The following is a 6,448-nucleotide window of genomic DNA, read 5'->3' as shown; positions in this document are numbered from 1 at the left end:
TCAAACTTATGATGCTCTAAAATTTTCTGAACTCATGGTGCTTTAGAACTTTCTAAACTTACAATGCTCTAGAATACTCTGAACTGACAAGGTTCTAGAACATTCTAATATCACTACATTTTACAACATAATTAAATTCACAACGATCCAGAACATTTAAATCTTAAAATATTCTGAACACACAACAATTTTCTAAACTCACGGGGCTCTAGAACACACTGAACATTCTGAACTTACAACATTCAAGCATTTTCTCACTCCACCATGATCTAGAACATTTAAACTTACAACACTCTAAAATTCTCTAAATTAGAGAGAACATTCTAAATTCAAAATTCAATTCCTGACCTCACGGTGCTTTAGAACATTTTAACATTCTTACAACATTCTAGAATATTCTGAACTTACTAGAACATTCTAGAACATTCCAATCTCACAACATTTTACAGCATAATTAAATTCACAACAATCTGGAACATTTAAAACTTACAACACTGTAAGTTCAAAAGTTCTAGAATGTTGCGAGTTCAGAATATTTTAGTGTTGTAAGATTTAAATGTTCTGGATTGTTGTGAATTTAATTATGCTGTAAAATGTTGTGAGATTGGAATGTTCTAGTCAGTTCAGAATATTCTAGAAGGTTGTAAGAATGTTAAAATGTTTTAAAGCACTGTGAGTTCAGAAAAGTCTAGAACATTGTAAGTTAAAAAGTTCTAGAATGTTGCGAGTTCAGAATATTTTACAATGTTCTAGACTTTTCTGAACCCACAGTCCTTTGGAACATTTTAAAGGTACAACATTCTAGAACGTTCCAAATTCACATTTTACAACAATTAAATTTACAACATTCTGGAACATTATAAATACACCACGTTCTAGAAAATTATAAACTCAAGGTGCTCTAGAACATTGTACTTCTAACACATTTCAAATGTACAATGATGGGCGAGATCAAACAGCTCCTGGTGACTCGACACCCAATAGCGCTCACGCTAAGCACGTGTTTACCCGACAGTGGTGCCATGTCAAAATGTGCATTCCTGCTATCAATCACATCCCAACTGTTACCAGGGTAAAACTTTATTTTCTTCACAAATATGATTTAGATATTTTATCTGGCGCTCTGATATGGCGCTTGGGCTCTGTGTCCCTTTTTATATCGCACAAGTTATGTTTTTAAGAGTAGCTTTGAGAATCCGGCTCCTTGATTAGTATATTTAGCTGCAATGAACTGCAAGTTCAGTAAAGTCTCGGTCGTGTTTGTTCAGTAGGGCGGCCACTAACGACTATTTTTCTACCGATTAATCTATACTACTATTTGATCGATTAGTCAATTAATCTAAACGCTTAATTTAATTCAGAATCTCATTTAAGCTTCTTTTATTTGAACAACAAACTGTACGTCATAATATTATAACACAGAACTAAATGTAAACGGGGTTTATGTTCATATGATCACATCCTCAAGTGCAGCACGTGTTTATGGTGTTCCGTACACAGAGCAAAGAGCTTCATCTTATAGCAGAAATAAAATAGTTAGATGTAGCCACGTCTCATTAGGTCCAGCGTACAGTAACGACAGAATGAGCCCAGATCCTAACCTCCACATTCACTCAACACTGACTTCACATTCTAAACCATGTAAACACAGTGCTGAGTGTTCGGACGCATTCACATGAGAAGCTTTTTACGCTTTGAGCCCAACGCAGCAAAGTGCGCGGCGGTCTAACTGAACTCGCTAAGAAATACGGTATTCCAGGATCTCCGCAATTAAGAAGCGATTAAGAAGCGCGTAGTGCTGAGGGAATCATATGAACGCTTATATGAATGGAGACGCTGTACAAATTAAAAAGGATCATTTATAAACATAGTTTTAAAAACGATGCATCAACTAGGTCGACCAATCACGGCAGCCCTATTGTTCAGTGACGGTTTATAGTTAAATGGTTCACGATAACGAAAGGAATTCGAAAGTGAGCCACGTTAAGGGTCGCGTTGTCAACTTGCCTTGCCATTTTGGCCATCAGAGGGGGCACAGAGGCGCAGATGATTGATGTGTTCATTTGCTCCAGATGGGAGTGTTTCTACACATCACGGTTTCTCTCTCTCAGACTTGTCAGCTCCTTCATTGGTAAACCTGCTGTTCCTCTAAAGCCGCTCAGATCAGTCTGGTTTTCCGCTGGCTTGTAATGGCGGGACACTTTTCTCTTTCTGGAGAGCTGATTGGACCAGAGGTGGTGTGCTGTCCCGTTTCCCAAACGTTATGTACAGTGGGTGGCCAGTTAGTGGGGTTATGGTTATGGTTATGGTTTTGCTCATGCATGGTTTCCGTTATTCTGACCACCTTGTTTATTTATTATTATTTTTATTATTATTGAAGAGAGCAAATACATTTACACATTATTGTATGAGTAAAAACTCCCTAATATCAAACATTACACTAAAAAGGTGCTGTCCCAATACTTTTGGGAATAAGCTTCATGCCATATTAGCTTCAGTGGGTGAGTTAGAAAGCGTGTGCTGAATATCTCAGATTTAGAATCGGCTCTCGAAGGCGTCGTTAACTTTCCCAGAACGTAGAACATTCCTATAACTCCAAAAGTTAATGGACGCCCCTGCGGACCGTAACGTCTCCAGTAATATTGGGAGAGATACGAATCATCACGTCTGATAAGAAGCCGAACACGTGAAGGAGAAGCGCCACACGCCGCGTTAGCTTGAGTTATATTTATTATTATGACCTTCACGGTCGTCGTGGTGAAATCCGCGTCGGTTCCGCCTCCGTTTATTACAGGAAATGACACGCGCTGGTAAAAGCGCTCACAGGTCGAGCGGGTTTATGGAGCCTGATGGAACTTTCATCATTTTAAATGTCGGGAGGGAGGAGAGGACGTGACGATGAAATCCGTCCGGCGGCTCTCCAGGCCAAACATCGCTTTTGAGACGCACCCTGCGACGCACAACTCTGAATTCTGTCATCTTACTCAACTAAGCGACCGTACATCATTCGTTTTTAAGTAGGGCTGCGATTCCCGGCGACAGGAGGCAGAGCAAAAGTTAGCGACACACAAAGTTTATACATTTATAAACTAGAAGCAAAGCCACGTGGCGATTACTAATAAGAACCGATCGTTGAGCAGAGCAGGATACGCTTTATCTCCGCTATAGTGAAACGCTACACTCCGTTTATGGTTCCTAGATAAGCATTCTCCACAGTCAGTGATGGACTACACAGGGATGAAATCACATGGTGTGAACGCAGGGTGACGAGCGTTCAGCGATTCCGGCGACGAGAGCCGAAGAATTGTAACCACTAGGCTACACCTGTCCCATGGTTCATGGAGATGTTCACTTTATTTGTTGTTTTTTATTGTTCTATAAGCTTATATATGAGTATCTTGAAAAGCGCTATATAAATAAAATGTATTATTATTATTATTATTATTATATATGAGTTTTTTGTTTTGAATAATTAGGAGGGGTGTCCACATACTTTTGAACGAAAGAGAAAATTTCACAAGTTTGGTTCTTTGGTTCCATCATTGATAAGTAAACCATCAAACACCAGCATTCAACAACAACCATCATTTATTAGTAAACACCATCAAACACCATCAAATATTAACATTTGTTATCTTACACCCCAACAACACCATCAAACACCATCATTTACCAATAAACACTAATAATTTGCAACACCATCATTTACTAGTAAACAAATTTACCATCAAACACCAACATTCTACATCAAACACCGTCATTTATTAGTAAACACACTCACCATCAAACACATCATTCTACATCAAACACCGTCATTTATTAGGAAACACACTCACCATCAAACACCAACATTCTACATCAAACACCATCATTTATTAGTAAACACACTCACCATCAAACACCAACATTCTACATCAAACACCGTCATTTATTAGGAAACACACTCACCATCAAACACCAACATTCTACATCAAACACCATCATTTATTAGTAAAACACATTTACCATCAAACACCAACATTCTACATCCAACACTGTCATTAATTATTAAACACACTCACCATCAAACACCAACATTCTACATCAAACACCAACATTCTACATCAAACACCATCATTTATTAGTAAACACACTCACCATCAAACACCAACATTCTACATCAAACACCAACATTTATTAGTAAACACACTCACCATCAAACACCAACATTCTACATCAAACATCGTCATTTATTAGTAAACACACATTTTATATCAAACACCATCATTTATTATTAAACACACTCGCCATCAAACACCCACATTCTACATCAAACACCATCATTTATTATTAAACACATTCGCCATCAAACACCAACATTCTACATCAAACACCCACATTCTACATCAAACATCGTCATTTATTAGTAAACACACATTTTATATCAAACACCAACATTCTACATCAAACACCATCATTTATTATTAAACACATTCGCCATCAAACACCAACATTCTACATCAAACACCAACATTCTACATCAAACATCGTCATTTATTATTAAACACATTCTACATCAAACACCCACATTCTACATCAAACACCATCATTTATTATTAAACACATTCGCCATCAAACACCATCATTCTACATCAAACACCCACATTCTACATCAAACACCATCATTTATTATTAAACACATTTGCCATCAAACACCAACATTCTACATCAAACACCCACATTCTACATCAAACACCATCATTTATTATTAAACACATTCGCCATCAAACACCAACATTCTACATCAAACACCCACATTCTACATCAAACACCGTCATTTATTATTAAACACACTTACTATCAAACACCATCAAATAACATTTATTATCATATACCATCAAACACCATCAATTACCATTACCATGGACCTAAATAATCCCCAAACACAGTTTCACAGTATTCATGTCCAGGGGAAATGTAAGAACTGTCAGTATTTTTGTGGACACAGTCGTTCTGAACAACATCTGTGTTGCTGTTCTGTGTTTGTTTTGGTGGGATCTGCTGCATGTCCGGTTCCAAGCCCCTCCGGGATCAATAAATCAATCCTGAGCTTCATGTTAAGTGACTAATTACACACCGCTGAGTGTTTACACACCCGGTCCCGCAGTAAAAATAACGGGACAGGAGGAGGAGACGGTTCAGAGAGAGTTAAGGGTCTCGGGATCGGATTTAAAATAGAATTAAATCAGTCGTAGTTCAGAAGCTGAGCTTCTCAACCTTTTTTCCTCTTAGACCCCCAAGTGGGACCCATTTCGACACGGGTTATGATCTTATTCTTACTCTTACGCTTATTTTCTGATGTTGGTTGATGTAATTGGTTCATTTCTGGTGAGCGGATGGTAGGAGCTTCATCACCTGGGGCTAATTCAGCAGGATCTGCATCAACAACATTTACATTTTTGGCATTTAGCGGATGCTTTTATCCAAAGCGACTTACAGTACTGTGACAGTATACAGTCTAAGCGATTGAGGGTTAAGGGCCTTCCTTAAGGGCCCAACAGTCTCAACCTGGCAGAAGTGGGACTTGAACCAGTGACCTTTTGATTACTAGTCCAACACTAGGCTACCACTGTTCCACCATTCATGGAGATAAAAAACTGAAAGTATTATTTACATTTTCGGCATTTAGCAGACTCCTTTATCCAAAGCGACTTACAGTTGTGACAGTATACAATCTAGGCAATTGAGGGCCTTGCTCAAGGGCCCAACAGTGGCAACCTGTGGTTTGAAGATTGCTGGACCAGTACCTTAACCACTAGGCTACAGCTGCCCGTCTGGGTCTAATTCAGTTGACCCAGACTATACATCTCATCCCTACTGATTATGACTGAGTACACTTATTAAAAAGAACATGGAACAGTGGTCTCTCGACAAGGTCAGGAGGAAAACCCAAACAGTCTGACACACTGCAAGGACCACCAATAACAGACCGGCCTCAAATATGAAGCTGGAACATGAGTGATGACGTCCACAGTCCTGGGAGCTTCATACAGTAACTCCACGGGCTAAGACTGACTGAAGCTTGATCGACTGTGGACAGTGACACCCAAGTTCTAGCATGTAAGAACCCGCGTTCTTTTGGCCATATAGAATGGTACATCCATGGACAGTCAGCCTAAGCATCAAAAGATCCCTCACAAATCCACCTCAGTTCCTCTCACATCCAGCCTTCCCTAAACTGTTGCTGCAAAGTTGGACGCATATCAGTAATACAGGGGACATCACAGACTTATGACATCATAGAGTTATGACATCACAAGATATGTCATATGGTAACAGTTTGGAATTACAGCGTGTGTGTGTCACGGGCGGCACGGTGGCTGGGTGGGTAGCACCGTCGCCTCACAGCAAGAAGGTCCTGGGTTCGATTCCCTTTAAGTCCTTTCAGTGTGGAGTTGGAATGTTCTCA

This window comes from Trichomycterus rosablanca, chromosome 1, assembly GCF_030014385.1.
Source record: "Trichomycterus rosablanca isolate fTriRos1 chromosome 1, fTriRos1.hap1, whole genome shotgun sequence".
Lineage (NCBI taxonomy): Eukaryota > Metazoa > Chordata > Actinopteri > Siluriformes > Trichomycteridae > Trichomycterus > Trichomycterus rosablanca.
This window is presented reverse-complemented; position numbering follows the sequence as displayed.